The 21,001-nt window shown below is 39.1% G+C and overlaps 1 protein-coding gene across 4 annotated transcripts in view; it reads right to left on the minus strand.

Annotated features, from left to right (window-relative positions):
* dlgap4b (discs, large (Drosophila) homolog-associated protein 4b) overlaps positions 1–20,051 on the minus strand; it is a 100,447-nt gene extending 80,396 nt beyond the window's left edge. For 3 of the 4 annotated variants that reach the window (XM_034869198.1, XM_034869202.1, XM_034869199.1), the window contains exon 1: positions 19,715–20,051. The gene's annotated coding sequence lies outside the window, so the exon portion shown is untranslated. The remainder of the gene's footprint in view (positions 1–19,714) is intronic. The other variant, XM_034869201.1, reaches the window with a different exon arrangement.
* Positions 20,052–21,001: the final 950 nt, after the last annotated feature.

Here is a 21,001-nt window from a genome sequence, read left to right on the forward strand (position 1 = left end):
ATACCAGGAAGAGGTTATTGCTTGAGTTTATGTGTCCATGCTTGTGTTTGCACAGGGAAAGTGTATGAGGGCTTTCTTGTTTCTGTGTGAGCACAGGAACATTTTCAAAAATGTCGTGCCAGTGCTAATGCTGAATGAGAGCAGTGCGGCTGAAACAAATACTGTTTCCTTGCAGTCAACTGCAGAGTAGATAGATGGAAGCAACAATGTATCTCTGCCCCATCATTGATAAAGAGCATTAGAAGCCACTTGACTGAGGGCGAGTCAGAGAGAGGGACGCAGAGAGAGGAAGGGCAGTAAAGAAGAGGTAAGAGGGGAGAGTGAGAGTAATTTGAGATGGTGTGAGAGGGATAGTGAGAGATAGTAGTCAAGTTTGGACACAAGGACTTGGCAATTTGTAGCAGTTGGTGCCTCTTCACAATACTAGACGGATGAGCTTTGTATTCTAACAACGTGGCACAGATAATCAATATGTACATACAGCTGAACACGTACTAGCACATGTGTTATCAAGCCCTTGAGAGCAGAATGAGCAGTGACATCTATTCACACTCCAGTTATTAGAGCAGAATCCTTACAACTTGCAATTCATTTTCTAATGAGTCTAATTAAAATCCAAAACAGCAAAGAGTGACAAATGGGATTGTGCTGGGGTGTTGACCCATGAACATTGTGTGTGCTGCAAGGATTTGTTTACCATGAAGGTGGTTTGAATAGCACAAAAGGCAAATCCAAAATCCAGTAATTAGAAATAAATCATCAGTGGAGATTAATTAAATTATAGACATAATAAATGTAATATAGATGAAACCAAACTACTGTGTACAAAAAACTACTGATAGCAAGATTGTTCTTTTATATGTACAACTCAAGCAAACTGTAAAATGTTTAGCCTATCACTGTGTGTACAAGACTGTATTGTTGGATGACATAACAAACCTTTTACAACATAAATATTGATAAAAATGAAAGAAAAAAGCCATTGTGTTGTACACTCATTTATGGACACCAAAAGTTGCTAACTCTTGTTTTGAGTTGGTTTGACTCAAAGCACATGACTATTTTCTCAGGTTTGTTGTTGAGGTGTAAACTATGCAAACACATAGCAAACTAGATTAGCATGAAAAGCACAAAACTAGGCCTGGGGCGCACTACATTATAATTACATGGTATTAGCTCCACGGACTCTTACTGTTAGAAAAAGCTAACTGTGGAAGACTAAGAACAGTTTGTACCTGCTAATTGTTCAGCATCCAAAGTCTTAGCAATCAACCTAAGCCTCCTGTCACTTAATATTTCTGCTTTGTAAAGTAATGTGGTGTGATTATATGCTTCAGAGGTGCTGTAAAAATGAAACAGAAACAGTTCAGAGGATTATGTAATCAATTTATACTACAGTAAACATATAAACACACGCGCTTGCACGCACGCACGTACGCACACACATTTTATTGAGTGTGTGTATGTTACTTCAGCCCATTCTCATGGTAGTCTGTGTTGTTATTTTTGTACATTGATTACAAATTTTGAAATAATGTATTTCAATGGGAAGCCTTTTTCGTGATCATGAGTAGTATTGAAAAGCCGAACATCTGCGCAGGGAGGTTGGTCGAGGTGGTGGGTGGGTGAAACAACAAAGAACTTTCACCCCGGAGACTGGGGCATGCGTCCCGCGTGTTGCAGTTCCTTTCCAAGTTATTCTCTTCCTAAACACAAACTGTCCCATTGTTGTCGGCGGACCCTGGTTGTGACGGTTCCTTTTCCCGTTTTTTTTTCCTAACCACAACTATCCCCTTGTTGTGGCCGGCGTGTGGTGTTCCATTTCCTGGTTGCGAGCCACAGAGACCCCAGATAGTGTCCAAGCACGAGATGTTGTCACCGTCCCACGTGGCCTGTATACGAATCAATAAATCCAAATAACGTGACCGTTTCACAAACTGGCGTGAGAAGATTCGCTAATATTCAAATACCACATGAGGGAAAACATGATGTTTATAATCACATCATTGTTATTTACACATACCATTCTTCAGGGTGAAAAGCCACTGGTGTCACTGCCTCGTTCCACATCCACATTTAAACCTCAACAATTCATAATGAATACACATATTTGATGAAGAACTCAATGAAGTTGACTAACAGGCTTACATCACAGCCCCGCTGCAGTAGTCACAACATATTCTAACGAGCTGAATGAGCCTCAATTTTACCTCTCACTGACTTCTGTGCTCAGATAAGTTTCTGGTTAGCCTGAATACCGTTTTTAAACAGTGAGGACATTGACTGGTGTGCTGCATTAGCACACGTATGAGTAGACAAAGGAGGTTGAATGAGGTTAGGCTTGTCATACAATTGGATTTTTGGAATTTGTGAAGTACGCTAAAAGCATTCGTACAAAACTACATTTGCTATTTTTAGCAGCTTCAAAAATGTTAATGCATTTGACATTTCAAACGTTTAAGTGCAAGAGATCATAGAAACAGCTCCACAAATAATCTGATATTTATCCAGTAAAAGGATAGAGCGCTCTCAGAATACAATCACACACTTTTATCTTTTATTTTCAGACCTGCAGCAGAGCACTTTGCACATTCATGGTTACTGTGGCTGTGATGCTTTTGTCCTTGAGACACAGTCAACACTCAAGTCTCACAGGCATTTTTGAAAGGCCAATAGATGAAAATATCTGATATTCTGGGATTGCTGCACATGGATTGGATTCAACTAAAAATGAATAAAACAGTGTCTTGCGTCAAAAATTAAAAAAAACAAACCAAAACAAACCCTGTGGCGTTAACAGAATATGTTAAATAACAGGCTGCACGCCAATTTTAATTTACCCAAATGCTATGATGTTTTAAAATGTATCAGGAAGTGTGTGTGTGTGTGTGTTTCAAATAAAATATTCTACACAAGATTACTACCTGGTCATACATCGCCACATATCTCCAGTACAGAGTTGTACCTTAAGTCTGTCATGTCAGTGCTGCAACTGAAGTGAGCTATTATCTCCCAGCATGAGCAACCCCTGAAGGATTAACCGGCAATCCTTCTTAAATCTGCCCTCATCGTAAAAAAACATGACACAAGCTCTTGAAGGCATACTGTTGGTGCAGCACAATTATAATAACACCAACAGGCACTGTCAGGACCCCATCACTACCAAATATGAAAGACTAACTTCACCAGCTAGCTCTACCCTAGGGTTTAAATGTCATACTGTCACAGCAATTTGCTAATCCTGTTGCAGATGCCATCCTGAGAAGTTGAGTTCTTCCTCTTCTATTGTTATGTGGCGTTTTCTTTAAGTGTGTTACTTTTCTCCTACAGAAGTGAATCCTCCTTAACTAGTTTCTAAATTAGATTGAACTGATCCTTAAAATGATCAACTAAACAAGACAAAATAGGGACTAAAAAAGAGGTGCGCCTGACGGTGGTGAACCATTTGACCGTGCAAAACTTCTGTCGCACCGTGCTCCACTCTTTATATGGGTGGCTATATTGCATCGGCACCGCGGTGCTTAGCGCCACCTAAGATGATTGTGATTGGTTTAAAGAAATGCCCATAAACCAGACCATATTTTTATCCCTTTTATCCTGAGTGCTGTAGAAGAAGGTCTGGCAAGGAAAGACTACGTCAGTGTTAACAGTTTAGACATTCTCTTAGAAACCATCACTGCCACGGTAATCCTCTTATTGCCATTTTCAAATGCTTTAGTAGCAGAGCTGAAATAACTTGAAGATAACAGGTGAATCCTTTTCATTTGGGGAAATTTTTTTGGAAGGAGAATTAACACGAATCAAGCCTATATGAGAATCAGCAGTTCAGAAAATTTCTGTCTGTGAGTCAGCAATGACGAAATCCAGTCTTGTTAAACCATACAACTCCCACATGTTCAACGCATTGCCGATGGCAAGATGGAGTCAGCATAGAACTGAAATCTGATGGTTCCTTGTGTTGTCAGGACATGGTCCAGGTCATTATATAGGGCAAAAAAGAGGGCAGTGGCAGTGGCAGGAGGGGAGGGAGAAAGGGAGGTGAGGAGGCAGAGAAAAGGGAGAGGAGAGAGAGAAAAGCAGAGAGTGCATAGAGAACAAAGGAGGACTGAAGCAAAAGCATTGAAAGAGACAGAATCTGACCTTGGAGCACCCTAGCATTAGCTTGCACAGAACATAGCAAGGATTGGAGCAAATCAAAGCTTTCCACTTCAAAATAATCCACATTTGATAGCTTCCTATCAGCCAAATTGGTACAGACAGGTCAAAAGCTCAATAGTCAAATATATGCACATACTCCATGTATCCTGGCAAAGGCCCATATAAAAATGCAAGTGTGCATCTCTTCCTCTGTCCTCACCCACAAATACACAAACACACATTTGACTCTGCCTGTCCATCACCACAAGGGTACCGGTTCACCATCATGCTCGCACATCTTTCTATTTTCTCTGTCTAACAAAACCTGTCATTCTGTCAAGGCTGCAGATTAATCTCAGCACAGTTTACTCCTCAAGTCAATTTTACAGAGGTAGCGTTGAAATAGCCTGGCTATTTTTGGTCTTGGGGTGTATGTGTGCGAGCATCCTTATATGTGAACGCAGTGACCATGTTTGGCAATTACCACAGTCAAGACAGGCGACACAACCATCCACCGCACTACACACCTCTGGATCTATCTGCCCGCCTTCCTCTTCTATGGAGGACTGCTTTACTTCTCTTTATCCAATACTTTGACCTCTTCATCTTTATGCATATTTTATATTTCCTCCCCTCCTCTCCTTTTTTCTCATCGGATCAACAGTACCCGACAGCAGTACCAGCAATTAGGTCAGCCGTTGGCCTATTTAAAGCTTGAGGAACTCAAGGCCTAGATTTCCACTTAAAGTGCTCATATTATGTTAATTTTCACGTTCATAATTGTATTTAGAGGTTATATCAGAATAGGTTTACAGAGTTTACTTTTCAAAAAACATCATATGTATTACTACACATTGCTGCAGCTCCTCTTTTCACACCACAAGCCTTTCAGAAGCAGAGTATGAGGGCGTGCCTTGCTAGCAGCTAGGTGAGCATTATAACGTGTTACAATGTGACAACTACAACAGAGCTGTTTGGAGCAGTTTATGAACAGTGTTTTCTGTTGGAGATGGTAAGTCCCTTTGGGCTTTTTTACTTTGTAAACTTATTACATGCACAAAAAAGATATATAACACAATAAAGGAAAGTGAAAAAGCCAAAAAGCATAATTTGAGCACTTTAAGAACATCAAACACTGCAATAAATTTCACAAAGGCAAAACGTACAAAAACATTAGGCACAAAATCATAAAATTTTGCCTGATTTTAAGATGTGTCAGAGGTCAGAAGGTGGATTTTCTGTTGTTCTTTTGAAAAGGTTAAGTGAGGTCTTACATCAAATATGCATGGGCTCATGTGGCAAGCTAACCGCCACGGACAAGTGCAGAGTGTACTGCTGTTGTGAAGGTCAACCATCTCTTACAGTATCTTTGACACACACAGTGGGTGTCCAGAGGGCTCAGCAGACCTAGTAGCACTTGCAATGTCGGGAAGTGTGAATTCCGCTTTTGACCTTGGTCACATGACATGACCTGTGATATGTTAAATAAGTCAGTGGATTGACTGAAGCACTAAGCCAAGCAGTCTAGGAGAGCTGATTACTGTCATTGAACGTAAAACAACTGGAGTGACTTAATGTTTCGAGACTGTCCTAAACATTACCACTTCAAGACTCCGCTTCTGTATGAGGATGCATTGATTCTCTTTAACCATCTTCACAACTTCCAACAGTCTTTATTTAAATACTAATAAAAAACAACTTCTAATATACTTTATTAAGTTTTGATATTGGCCATCCATCAGGGTAATGATATCATTAAAATATACTTAAAATTCCACTGCACCACATTGTCACTGCATGGCTCAGTTAATTGAAACACTTCAATATGATGAACTTATTGGCCATTACCCTGCTGTCGGGCATTTACAATAATGCTCCACTAGTGGCAATCAGGACACAAAGTTTTTTCTAATCCTACAGTATACAATTTAATTCTTTACGTTATTACAACCCTTTCTACTGCATCCAATAGCTTGAGGCAGTGTGGCTTCTGTAGCCAAAGACTGCAGGGGGAGGACAGGCAGTAGTCTCTTGTGACAGTACTTCAATGAGCAAGCAAAGGTGTTTCAAGTTTATTTATGGGAAAATGATCTGTTTTCCACTTGATCTGCCAGTTAAATATTCTAAATTTCATTACAAGTCAACATTTTAATTTGCCCAATACCTTGGTTTATGACCAGATAACTGGAAAGCCAGTGACTCTCCAATCACAATAAACTAAAACTAAAATGTTACCATTGTCACTGTGAGTACAGTATGCCAGCATGCAGACTTTAGCATTTAGCTCAAAGCACCACTGAATCCCCTACTGTACCACTAAATACAGCCTGACAGTGGCTGTCGCATTGCTGTAGACTCTTACACTCCAGACAATGGCGAAGAATCAGGTCCCTTTCACACATGTAGCACACAGCAGGAGATTGTTAGTAACAGATGTGTTCCTACTTACTGAAAATACTGGTTTTGTTTAGACCATAGACTGTAAAAAATAATAATGTAAACTCCTTATTGATCCCCAATTGGAAAATAACAATTATTTACAATGGATGAAGGTTCCAGGCCTGAGAAGTGAAGCACACGCAGAAGTGCCGTAAACCTGCCTACTATCTAATTTCCAGCAGGGGGCGACTCCACTGATTGCAAAAAGAAGCCACCTTGTATGTAAGTATGTAAGTATGACCCTACATCTCACTTGATTTATTACCTCATTAAACATTTTCACGAGTGTATTGTCTCAATATCCAGTTTTAAGCCTTTTTCAATATGCCATGATGTTCATTTTGTAAATTATGGTCCCATTTATTTTAAAAAAGATGATAAAGCAGGGCATAGTTTAGGGGCGTGGCTACACACCAATCAGTCAATTATGATAGAGGCTTAGCAATGCATATCCATGGCAATGTGTACTTTCAAAAAGCTGTGAACTTGTTATTTTGGGTGTTGTCCGTATTTTCGTCTTAAACTTTAAACTTTAGGTTTTTACTTTATCAAAGCTTACTGGACATTTTGGTTGCCAAAACATGTCTTGTTCAGCATTTGGTGACACCTTGCCAACTGAGGCAGGTGACTGAAAAGAAAGTCTGCTGGTGTTTTGTACTGCCGTACATGTAGATTTATGGCTACGTCCACTATTTTTACAGTCTATGATTTAGATGAGGGGTAGTAGAGTGTGTAGCAGACAGGAAATGACACAGATTACACCGCCTCACAAAAACACAAATCATTGTACATGTTTACACACACATGCACACAAGACCACCCAAGGCAAATAGCACTGTCAATTCAAGCTGTTATTCACACTAAGTGCTATAGTGGATTCAGTGCTGCTCTCCTTCTAAAGTCAATTGATTCACCATGCTTGTGATTTAGCATCATTCCCCCAACCAATATCTCATTCTTTCTTTTTGGCCTGTCACAGTCAACGAACAATGTGAGGCATCATTGATGGGACACAGGGTATGACTGGTGGCTAGACAGATAGAGAACACCAGTCATGCAGCTAGTACAACATCTTACGTTGCATTATTCCAGTGCCATTTTAAAATTTTACATGAAATGTATTTAATATGGTGGCAACGATGACAGGTGAAATGCAGAATGAATCAGCAATCCTTTCAGCCTAAAAGCCATTAGTCTGTTTTTATTTCAGTGCATAAAAAAATGCTCATGTTCATGATTTTATTATAATCTGCCCTGTTATGGCATTACCTTACATGGGGCAGATTCAAGATGGCTGTATGCAGCTGGTACGGCTCACAAGCCCACACGTACAATGAGCACAGAAAAATTAGGTCATGGCACTTAATATTGAGGTTCCTTGATTCATATGAGATAGCACAAAGAATACACTGAAATGACAATATTAAAATTGCCTTGCAGTCATATGCAGAAATAATAAATACAAATAAAAGGTTTAAAGTTTTAAGAGTTGAAGTCAAGTACTCATTACTGTAGAGTTGTAATGTACAGTTTAAGTAATTTCCAAATGTGAGTACTTACAAATTAAATTATTATAGAGTACTAAAAAAACACAACTTGTTAACTTACCATTAGATAAGTCGACTACCCATACAGCTAACTTGCTAACATTATGTGGCAAAATCAATCATAGAGTAGCCCAGCACTGCATTTTTGTAAGGTTATAACTTTACCATACACATTAGCTGGGATGGCTACTTGAGTAGTCATGCCCATCCTCACTACGAATTATATTACATGAATCATTTCCTTTCCTGCCACACAGCAGAATACAGCAGGCATCAGTTTGTTATCCATTTTTAGAATTCAGTATAAGGTTTGGCTTGTCTCTGTGGCAACATTTATCCTCCAATTATATGCCTGGCCTCTTGCACTGTCACTGTTGTCACTGGTCATGGTGTGCTAACTGCTTCCACGGATACAGGCTACATAAATAGCATGATCTCATTAACATCAGTGTTTTTATGGAGTGTATTCATGAATGTGTTTGTTTTACTACTCTGCTGTGTTTTCACAGTATTTAGGGCATTGTTAAGTGAAAATATCAATTACAATATGCATACTTTACTTCTACAGCCACACAAAAAAAAAACATTTGGCCTGTTTCATGTATCCAATAAAAAAGAACCAGTCTAACAAATATGGTCTTCATAGAAGAGTCATCAGAAGAAAACGTCTTCTACGTCCTCACCACAAAAATCAGTGTTTGAAGTTTGGAAATGAAATTATAGACAATTCTAATGCATTGTGGAAACAAGTTCTGTGGACCACTGAGGTTGAAATAGAACGGCCGGAATGAGCAAACGCACGTTTGGAGAAGAAAGGGTACAGAATTTAAGGAAAAGAACCTCTGTCCAACTGTTAAGCATGGGGGTGGATCAATCATGCTTTGGGGTTGTATTGCAGCCAGTGGCACAGGGAACATTTCAGCAAATTTTGGACGCTAACTTGATGCCATCTGTGAAAAAGCTGAAGTTAAAGAAAGGATGGCTTCTTCAAATGGATAAGGATCCTAAACACACCTCAAAATCCACGGTGAATTACATCAAGAGGCATAAACTGAAGGTTTTGTCATGGCCTTCACAATCTCCTGACCTCAACATAATTGAAAATCTATGGATAGACCTTAAAAGAGCAGTGCGTGACAGACAGCCCGGCAATCTAAAAGAACTGGAAGACTTTTGTAAGGAAGAATAGGCAAAGATACCTCAAACAAGAATTGAAAGACTCTTGGCTGGCTGCAAGAAGCGTTTACAAGCTGTGATACTTGCCAAAGGGGGCAGTACAAGGTATTAACTCTGCAGGGTGCACACATTTTAGCAGACATCATTTATGTGTTTTCTGTTATTTTGAAAGTATAAATGATGGAAATAAAATCTAACTTTTTGGGACATGTTATACGAATGTCTAATCTGTCATGTAGCTATTGGATGGTCACATAGCCCCTGATGTGCTATTCAGGCCGCACCTTCAGACCGCCACGACCCTAATGAACCAAGCGGCCGAGGCCCGGAGAGGTTGCAAAAACTACAGCCCGTCGAGGAGAAAGCGCCCTGCAGCCTCTGCTGTAGCTGCACCTTCGCAAGCCCTGGCCCCTGCTCCTCTGGCGACCGGCAGCTGCCCTTTCAACTATGCCCTACCACGGTTTGTGAGACACAACCAGTCGCTTCACACAGCAGGGAGGGGCTCCGCACTCCAGGCCATTCAATCAAGACCTGCTTATAATTTGACTGGCATAGATAACCTTGGTAATCTTCTGTGACTGGATACACACTGAGTGATGCAAGGCTAATATTACAAACTAAAAGTTAATGGATAGTTGGATGGCTGTTAGGGTTACATTCATGGCTGGAGTCGTCACTAGATTTCTTTTTATGAAAACAAGTGACAGTCTTTCTTTATTCTATCATTTCACGTAAGAAGACATTTTAGGGCCACTTCAGAAAGCTTAATATTAACGTCATATTCTGTCTGTTAAAAATGGAAATAAATGGTATGTTGAAGGCTAATTAGAGAAGGGTATATGCTTTCCTGTTGTAAAACATTGTACTTAAGAACACCTTTTATCTATTTTCAAAGCTCAATGAAAAAGAAGCTACATTTCAAGTAGAGCCAGACCCATAATAAAACAAATAAATAAAATAATGTGTTTGCTTATCACAGATAAATTGTTGTCTGTACAGCATGTCAGCCAATAGGTAACAAGATTTCAGTATACATTTAAGTATTTCAGGTAATTATTTGAAAGTTTCCTTGGCAAATGATGGTCATTACAACACATTGACTACCCAAAGGCCTCTGGTAACTTGGTTATAATCAGTGAAGTTAAGTGAATGAATCAGTGAAGTCTATGATGCATCTTGTTTTTTATGTTACACAAATTTAAAAGGGCATTATCCTTTAATCTCATGGAATTGGTACTTTCTTGGTTAAAAAAAGTCAGTGTAAAGAGAGAAAAAGGCAACACAGCCTTGATAGACATGTGTAGTTGCAGATCAAAAGCATAATATATGGATTTATTTATTAATATACCACAATACGTATGTGTTTTCTTTCTCCTGAGCTTTAGCACTCACCATTTTCACTCATTTGTATTTCTGAACATGGCAGGTTCCATGTCTGACTATTTATCTCCACCATCAACACATACCTTCGTTCCTGTTTTTCTTCTGACTCCGTGATACCCTTTATTAGTCACCTACAGGTCTGTGCTGCCGAGGACTCCAGTAATTAATCCAAAACAACTCATATCCAAAGCCATGGCAGGTCTATTTTTATTTCAAAAACACAGGGCATAGCAAAGAGTGCAACAAATGCAAAGAAGAATTCAAAAATCTAGAAAGACTATCAGAATGCAGATGGTTAAATTAGCATACAAGTGATAAATAAAGAATAAAGCACAAGACAAACGTTATAAACAATTTAACAAAATCTTTTTGGTTTAATTATATAGCTTAAACTCTATGTGTAGTGACCATTCCAGCATGCACACATGCATGCAGCCAAACATATTTGCATATGCATAGTCTCACATACAAATAAACAAGCACATTATCTTGACATGCACACTAATAACAATGTGATTCCATTGAGAGATAAGACAATAAATCACTCCCAAGAGCTGCAAAAACTAATCAAAACCCCAAAAAAGACTCAGGTCTAAACAACACCTACACAGTCATGTGTTGTATTAGTTAAGTCTTAATGTAATAGCCAACAACAGAATGCAATCAGAATCAGCACCATGTCAGGCAATTATTGAGGGAAACAAAACTCTCTGTATTCTATTGCAGCTTGGTTCCTTTAGTCTTTCCAGTGTCATTCATTTGTGCCACACACTGTTATTTCTCCTGTGGTGAAAGTTGTATAAGTTAATATACAATTTGTGCGAGAAAATCAGCCCACTGGAACAATGCAATTATGCGTCAAGGCTTATCCCAGCCAGCATGCTCTGTTTTTAGCTGTGAAGTAATAACCTGTGACCTTATCAGAAAACTACAACCCTGTTTTGCTTCTTTCTAATACTAAAGGCTATAGACAAAATAACTTTAGCTGTTCTTAACACCAACCAACACAGCGTAATGAAATTTCTTTTTACTTGTTGGGCAGTGAAAGCCACCTTGGAGGTAAAGAAATGGCTGCCTACAAATTAGACTTCATCAGCAGAAATCACAACGAAATACACACACACGCACACATGTTCCCAGAGAAAATAAAATGGAAAAGAAAAGGACTCATCTACTACCCTGAACATATCACTCAGACATCATTAAGTATCTGGCAGGTTCTGCTGTGTCTTTATTATATTGCAGTACTTAATTTAGTTGCAACGTTTTAAAAGTCCACTGAATGCTAATTGATATATTTCTTGATATTTCAGTGTGTATCAATATTATTGGTGCCACGGTCACTCAAACACTCACACACAGACACTGGGGGAAAAAATCGATACAGCATGGTATCGCGATATTTTCCAGGGGCCAAGTATTAATCTTTTACTATTTACAGTATGTGTTGATCAGTTTGTCTGCTTCACAATCCCATTTTGCAGCAATAAAACTGAAGTGCTATGAACAAACAGAGAAATGTATAATTTTAGATAAAACAGATGTTGATAACGTTTCCTTTTGGGGACATCATTGGAAATTGGGGAAGAATTAGAAGGAAAAAAGGTTATAAATTGCAAAATATCGCAGAATATTGCAGTATGTTTAAAATATTGTATCTTGGCATAAGTATCGTGATGATATCGTATCGGGACGCGTCTGGTGATTCCCGCCCCTAGTGTTTGGTGGTTTAAAAAATGTCACGATACATTATTTTACATTTCTTGTTCTTGAGTTAATTGTTTGGACCTATAATTTTAGTTGTAACTTAAAGGAATAATTTGATAATTTGGAAAATAAACATATTTGCTTTCTTGTCAAAAGTAAGATGTGAGGATGGATACCAATATTTCAGCTTCTGACAGCTGAGGTAAACAGGCCCAGATGAACACACATCTTGCACATACTGTACAGACTTACACATCTTAACTGAAACCCAAAACAGATCTGGATCGCCATGCAGGAAATGAGCAGAGCAACACAGAGCTGGGAAGATGATGGACAAACTGTGGCGGCCCTACCTAGTCTATAAGTAATTAATGGAAACATTGGAATAGTCATGGAAAATGAGAACCTTGCAGGTTTTCTTTTGTATGAGGCAGCAAAACAGAAGTAGCTTGACGAGTGACTATTGTGCATTGGTACATCGTAATGTCGATCCTAAAACGTATCACGGAGAAATAGTTTTTATCTACCAACCAACTCTCCACATTCTCTGCTGTGGGCCTGACACAGACGTTTTCTCTCTGCCAGGTTCCTAGGTCTGCGCTCCCACCGTTATGATTGAGCAACTGACAGCTTGACCTCCTCTCACCGAGACACATTTTTTGACTGCAGCCATCTCACCATAATATTTGTCAATGGGCCTTTGCCTGCCATAGACAGGGGGCTAGTTGCTGAGGCTATCATTCACAGCACAGAGGAGGAATGGATTAAGGCCACTGAGAAAGAGCAGGAGAGAGGGGTCTGCATCTTAATGCAGGGCTGAGTGTGGGACAGCCTTGTTATGAGGTGGCTCGGTGGAGAGGGACGAAGATGCAGCGGCTGGCTGGGTTGGAAGTTGGCTGCTGGTGGGAGCCGGGGGACAGGATTAGGGTAAGGAAAAAAAGGCACATGCCAAAGAAAATTGAGAAAAAAGGGAGAAGGTTTTTTTATTCTCAATCTCAATGGTATAGCGTTTAAAAGCCCTTGTTGTCAGAGTTGGAACACCTACTGTCATCAGGCATAAAAGAAATCCATGATATTTAGACTGGCAAGGGGTCTTAGTTCTAAGTTGATAGGGTCTAAGTTGACTTTTTGATATTAATAAACGTCATTTACCACGTTCGCACACACAGTACATATATACATGAGGACACACAAACAAACATAGACCTAACATGGATCATCCATACTGTAACAGCATTTTACACTCCATCCAAGGCATCCTTCAGTCATGGCAATTTCCTTTCACTCTCTGTTAGGTTACAGATAGAATCACCTCAAAGAAAACAGATCTTCTTTCAGCCAAAGCAGCTGAAAAACAAAAGGTCTTTTGACAATCATTTCACTGACAAAAGCTAAGTATTTGCTGTAGCACACAGGAATTTAATCCAGGGGCCGACATGCCAAAAAACACGTAATGTTCTACTGGGTAATTGGTCTGTTGATCGCTTTAAGATATCTGAGGGATGATGCTTGTTTAGACAAATAGTGTAACTACCTGAAAAATACGTCTCAATCCTTTGTCCATTTGCTGAGTCTGGATGTAAGCTTCCCTCGAGGCATTACAGTGCCAAGAAGAGGGACGTTAGCATATGTCTGGTGACTGACTAAGCAATCCAAACTATAACTTTCTTTAGTTCTTTAGAACTTTAAGTTCATCAAACACAAAATCAAGACACACACACACACACACACACACACACACACACACGTGTGTTGTACTGAAGCTGGAAAACCGGAAAATCATTTTAATTCCTCCCAGGTGTACAACATTTGTCGACCTTAGGTGGGTATTTTGCATAACTTTATATTGTCATAGCAGATCTTTGGAAAAGTGCAAATTATCTTTGGGCTTCCACAGAGTTTGAGCTTTGCAGAATAGAAAATGTCAAGAGCCACAGTGTGTAGAATCTTCTTAGAGGATGCCTATTTGAATGCATGACATGCATTTCAAGTCGGGCCGCAGATAAACATTTGACATCAGTATGCAAACTTTGTACAAAGAGTATCTTTTATCATGTCTGATCAGGATCCTCATATGGTATTTTCATGTACTGATTAGCATTACTGCGCTGTGCTTTTCAAACAAATATATTTTGTAAAAGTATTTTCCTTGCCTAAATGTAACCATAATTTGTATGCACCGCAAGAGTAATCAATAGAAAAACCCTGCCAGTGAACGTTTATTTTATCAACAATCCACAATTTTGCAGAATACTTTTGTTTGACAAATGGGTTGTAATTCCTCCCTAAATCCTTGATTGTAGATACAAAACAGATTTGTTTTTGCAGTGTTAATGAGCGTCACACCAACTATGGTGGCATGTCATGTTGTTTGCAGAATTACAACAGCCTCTGTGGTAAGGCTCCCCTTGCCAGCCTGAAATTCTGCCAACCCTAGTATCCCAGTGCAGCTAGCATGGCTATTAGCTGAGGGCATTTGAAAAGAGGGTTTGGCAACCATTCCTAAGCCTGCCACCTTCGGGGAAGTAAGACATCAGGTTTAATTTAATTATCTCAAACAAACTCCCAAAAAACTGGAGATCCGCTGCAACTCTCAGTTCTTTTAAATCAAGGAGACATTTCTTTTGATGTGGCCTTTATTTAAATAATTGTCAATTTCTTATACTTCACTGTAAATTTTATTCTCGCATTTTATCTGTTTTTAATTTTTTAATTTTTTTTGACTGCTAATTAATGTTTTATGTAAACCACTTTGAATTGCCCAGTTGCTTAAATGTACTGTTTGTGTATACCAAGGGGGCATCCACCAGTAACATAGCTCAAGCAAGGCGTTCGTGGTTCAACTCGTCATGACTGTTTTCCAATGATGGCGCCTGCCTGTATATGCAAACGGTACTGTCTTTACAAACTATTTTTTTAAGAAACTGTCTGTACACTGAAAAAGTTCTCAATGCTTCAGTTTACAAGTAGGGACCCTCATTACGCTAATATGGAAGTGTGGTGCTATTTTGAGCGTTGTAAGTCGTATAAAATAGCAATTTATTTTTACTCCACCAGTGCCCCAAAGACTAGCGTTAAAAGCTAATCAGAGCTAGCTTGTTTCAAGCTAGAGTCACATTTGATTAGCATGAAAACATATCCCAGAGAACAGTCAACTCTGTACACGTGTGTTATTGACATGTAGGTTCATTTTGTGTTGGAATTGTCCCTAAAAGGTCAGAGTGAGCCTGTGCTGAAATTGTTGCTAATTTTGGGGCTAACCCACCAACCCCCCTCCCTTTAATCAGCGGGTAGCAAGCAATACACAGGCTCTTGAGAAGTTGGAGCATTTATTCACCACCAAATAGCCTAACCTGTATAAACACTCCTCCGCACAGCCTAAGTTCACTACTTTGATGACCCATTTTATTAAAAAAATAACATCTTAAAAATACCTATTTAAAAAGAAATCCCTAATGTTTAAGACGGGCAAGAGGTCAACTTAGGCCGGGCGGGCCGCCCAGTTGCCAGTCTTGCACTGGCAGAAATCCTGTCTGGATATGATATGCAGCTGAGGTTTCACATGAGCAGAAAACACATTTGAAATGTCAATATCACTGTTGATCATGATCATTTAAAGCTTCAGTGCATAACCTTTTAGATATAAATTAATGTCCGTCACGATCACGGAAGGCTTGTATCATGTGAACGCGAAGCCAGTTTTGTTCATTACATTACTTAGAATTCCTCATGAGGGCTACAGAAGCTGTGCACTATAGCTTTAACTGTGGGGAGCCAAAATCGTTATTGAGCTGATTTATTCAATTTATTGTGCAGCCCTAGCTTAAGACAGCTAAAATGTGAAAGCCTGACAGGTTAGAGCAAGTGAGAGACAAAAGTAAGCACAACCAGGAGAAAGAACTTTAGCAGTAACACTGACCTAAACTTTTTTTTTTGGTTACAGTCACCGATTTGTGGCCGATAGTGTTACTTTGAGTAATCAACAGATGGGTGTGAATTGTGTCATTAATTACTTTGATTGACAAACTTTCCTTACATTCAGTTCTATCATGCTTCACTGCACTCACTGCAATTTCCTAAACAGATTAGTGATAGGGACTTCTTTTTAGCATAATCCAGTTTTCTTACAATATTATTGTTGATTGACTTGCAGCTCAATTAGTTTTGGAAAAGGAACAACAGATTTTTGTTAAATATCCTACAGGATTTTGGCAAACAAAGAGCGGGGGGGCGGGGGGGTGGGTTGTTTGATATTTTCACTGTGTAAATTATACTGTTTTGACATCGCTGGTTATGCCTGCCAACTGCTATGGAAGGTAAATAGACAAATGTGTTTTTCTTTTGTCTTATATCAAAACAGGCACAGGCTCTTCATCCAAAACAACCTGTAACAATACTGTAAATAGATGCAATGCGGCAATCTATTTCTAAAACAACTTTATGAAAAACAAGTAGAAAAAGGACATAGATATGAATGATTTGGTTTCTTCTGCAGACTCGGTTTATAACTGTGGGTAATGATGACATCCTATTTCTCTAGTGAGGCTGTTTAAATATAGACTTCTGCAACTTTATCTGTTTCTGCAACTTTAGAGTCTGGTGATACATGATCATAGACTTCCTTTTATGTTTTCATCCGTGAACTTCAGCACCAGTGACATCAACTTTTCATCTTTGACCTTTTCTGTAGGACGCCAACATGATAACTCATATTTACTGCAGTACCATTAAAGCATCCACTTAAATATTAATTATGACTGAGCCCACACTCCAAAAACTCACAACACCATGGCATACTTTCTGCAGAAACACAAGAAGGGAAAGATCTTTTTCGCATTTCCTTATATTGCTTTCATCACTTCATTGATGCAATTTGGTGTAATCTAGCCCCTGACTGTTCAGTGGAATACACACCTCGGACTCTGCAGATATTTAATACAGGACTGCTCTATACATTATAAATGGCCCTCTGCAATATACCATCCTTCTAAAATGAAGCCACTGCGCAAATAGAGAAAATAGAAATAACCTGCCCTTGACAACCCTCCGAGGTTTGGGAGTTCTATTCTGGTTCTGTTTTATTTTTGTTCATAAAATATGTCACATGAAACACAGGCATTTGTAATGTACCTAAACAAGCTGATAACCTACCATGGTCAAAGAGCGAGGTCATTACAAACAGTAGACTACGACTCAAGAAGATGTACAGAATGTCAACACACAAACCAAAAAATAAACACGAAGAATCAAATTGTGACACAAGAATGCATATGAGAGGTAAGTGCAAAGATCACAGATGTTATTAAATAATAACCAATATGGCTGTAGGCTGGTTTGCTTCTTTTTGTGTGCGCACATGTACATGTGTGTGCAAGTGCGACAGAGACAAGCAGAGAGGGCAGAGTGCTGCTGAGAGTGATGAGATGTGATGAGACACAGTTTGAGTGCATACTAGCAGGAGAGAGAGAGGTAGTCTGTGTGAAAGTGGATGAGAGAGCAAGAGAGGGAAGGTGGACATAAATGGCTGTGAGTTAGCATAGCCTGCTATATTTTGTCTGTATATTTTTTTTTTTGCAGCTGAAGAAAATTGAGGGCACAGCAGTTAGGCTGCTTTTGAGGTCACTCAAAAAGCTGTGCTAAATGGGTGAATGAGCTAGGGCTAAATTCAATGTTAATTTGATGGAATTAAAGACACTGCAACCTACTAAACGTTCCAAGAATGTTGTCACGCATCAAGTGATTACAACTTGTCTCATGTCATATAGTGGTGCCCCACTGGAGTTGATTTGATTAAACTGTTGGGAAAAAAAACTATTGACTATAGATTAGTATCCCTGGCTAAGCACAGCTGGATCTGGATCAGTTAATGGTGTTGCATCCTTTAAAGTACCAAACAGAGACAGCCAGATTTGTTTTCATATTCATAATAGTAACCCTATGCTTATCCTTTGATCTTGCCCTGCTCATTCATGCTGTGGGACGTGAGTGACTGGTTAGTGGACAGAGCTGGACTCATTTGAGTTTGTGGATTAACTCTCCTTGTATATATAGGACTGGGAGTCTGAGCTAAATCATTGTTTCTGGAAGCAGGCTAAATGATAGAATGCCATTTTTTTCTAAGTAGTTGCAGTAAACTAATCCTCCACTAAATATAATGTTTTTATGCCTCCATAAAACACATGGCACATCTAGTCTGTCACAGTTCTCCGTTCAACAAAACATTAAGGAAACACCTACTGGATTCATTTCTTTCAAGTGTGTCTGGGCTTGGGTATTTTTACCCAATAAAATTATGCCTCTTTTTGTTCAACAGTGAACAATAAAGACATAACAAGTCGCCTGTACCGCTGGGCCACCTGACATTATGGCATTCTATCAGAAAATTTAGAAATGTATAGGTGCATAGTGTCTAGCGAAACCATGAGCAAAAATTATACATGGTAAACTCAAGACACCATATCACCTCTGGAAGGACCAATGGCAATGTGAGGTTTTGTTATTGTGGCACAAACTCATATATTACGACTTTCTTTGTACAAACACACACACACACACACACACACACACACACACACACACAGGAAACTAACCCTGCAGTCTCTGATAAACATCATACTAACCCAATCTGACAACTCGCAATGTCAACAGCCAATTAGATTACAAACCTCCATTACGCATTTCTTTTACTGTCAAAATAATATTGGTGAGAAAACCGCGGAGGATAGATAGATAGATAGATAGATATTTATTGATCCCAAAAAATGGGAAATTACAGTGTTACAGCAGCACACAAAATATACATACATACAATATACATGAAATAATAATAATTACAACATATATAATAACAACAAAATAATAATAATAACAAAATATAAGAATAAAATATAAGAATGTAAGAACAAATATTTAAGTATATACAAGATCGGAAAAAAAATCGGATGAGCTTCATCATTTCATTCACACATCACAGCATCACACAGACAGATCGCCCACTGTTGTGTTTTTTCACCACATACACACCCTGCAAACCCGACGTCCTGTGGAGCCAGTGACATGTGTGTTTAAGAAATAGCCTGCATGTATTAAATGCATGTTTAAACCCGCTAAGGCGCAGTGTATTTACTGACCCAAAACAGAGTTTGAAATCAGAAGCCTATGAGTCACCTTCCCACCCACTTTGTACAAAATGTTCACTGCTGTCAAAAATGTTTTTACTTGATATGTAAAACACACAAAGGTACATGCAGCGGGCTATACGTAAGCAGCTAGACACAAACATAGACCAGCAATTCAACAGTTTTGGTATCCGTGGAGCCGTTTACCTTCGGGTGAGAGCGCCTTCTGGAAATTGAAGAAGACGACTCGGCAGATTTATCCGTGTTTTGTCCGTAACTTCCCGAGCAGGGCATCTGTTTTTGAAGAGCCGTTGATAAACAAGAAGAAGAAGAAGAAGAAGAAGAAGAAGAAGAAGAAGAAGAAGAAGAAGAAGAAGAAGAAGAAGACAAGCGTTGAAACCCGGGGCTTGTCATTTGACGCCTTATTTGTCCAGTGAGTTTGTGTATCTCCGACGGGGAGAAAAACAAGAGCCCCGGTCCACAGCAGTCTCCATTACCGAGCTTTATATTCACCTCAACGTGACGAGAGGGGGACTGCCTCCGTCTGTCAGGCGAGCCGGGAGGATACTGAGATGCTGCCGAGGGAGAGAGAGAGAAAGAGAGAGAGAGAGAGAGAGAGAGAGAGAGAGAGAGAGAGAGAGAAAGAGAGAGAGAGAGAGAGAGGGATGGCAAATCTCAAGTAAAAAGCTTCAGTGTATTTAGGCTACCAGTCGTTCATTTGTAGTTATTTGTACTTTACATCACTGTAAAAACTAAGCAAAAGCATGTTTTGTTTTAGAAATTGTGTTGTTTACTGTTTTAGGCAGGCATTGGCGTCCATTCATTTCCATTTGATATTGCCAATTAAATAAACGCAAACTTTTGCAATTTGCTTGGTCTGTGTAAACCATGAGATCTGCATTAAAATGGTTATTGATGGTTAGCGAATTAGAATTGCACTCCGATAGAATCTGGCGTCTCACAAAAGACAGATTAAAAAAAAACAATAATTTAAAGAGATGAGCAGAGGCCAAGAAACACTTTTATAGTCCATATGAGTCAAGCTCCAAAAACAATAGATACTGTATTTCACATAAAGAAATTAAATGCAGCCTTACAGTATCTTGGTAGACCCTCCCTATAGGGTAAATTACCTTATCTTTTAGACTCCACACCCAATCTCCACAGTTTGTAACACATGCTTTCTTTTTATATTTTTTTGATGAGGTTGTTTAATCATAGCAATGCTGTGCCCCTTTAATTTTGGTCCTAGTTGAATTATTACTATGAATCGGCACATGAAATGCATTACCACTATACGAGAGTGATAATGAAACTTGTGGTAAAAATAAATGCAACCTTGAACTCCACTGTGATGAAATACACAACTTTAACTTATTTAATAAAGTAGCATACCGAGCAGAAATGAAAAGAAAACCAACAGCTGTCTGTAAGTGTAGTTAACAAAATGTTCATCAACAATGCAAGATGATTTAAAGTTTAGGAGGTAAAAAA

The sequence above is a fragment of the Etheostoma cragini genome, chromosome 4, assembly GCF_013103735.1.
Source record: "Etheostoma cragini isolate CJK2018 chromosome 4, CSU_Ecrag_1.0, whole genome shotgun sequence".
NCBI classification, from domain to species: domain Eukaryota; kingdom Metazoa; phylum Chordata; class Actinopteri; order Perciformes; family Percidae; genus Etheostoma; species Etheostoma cragini.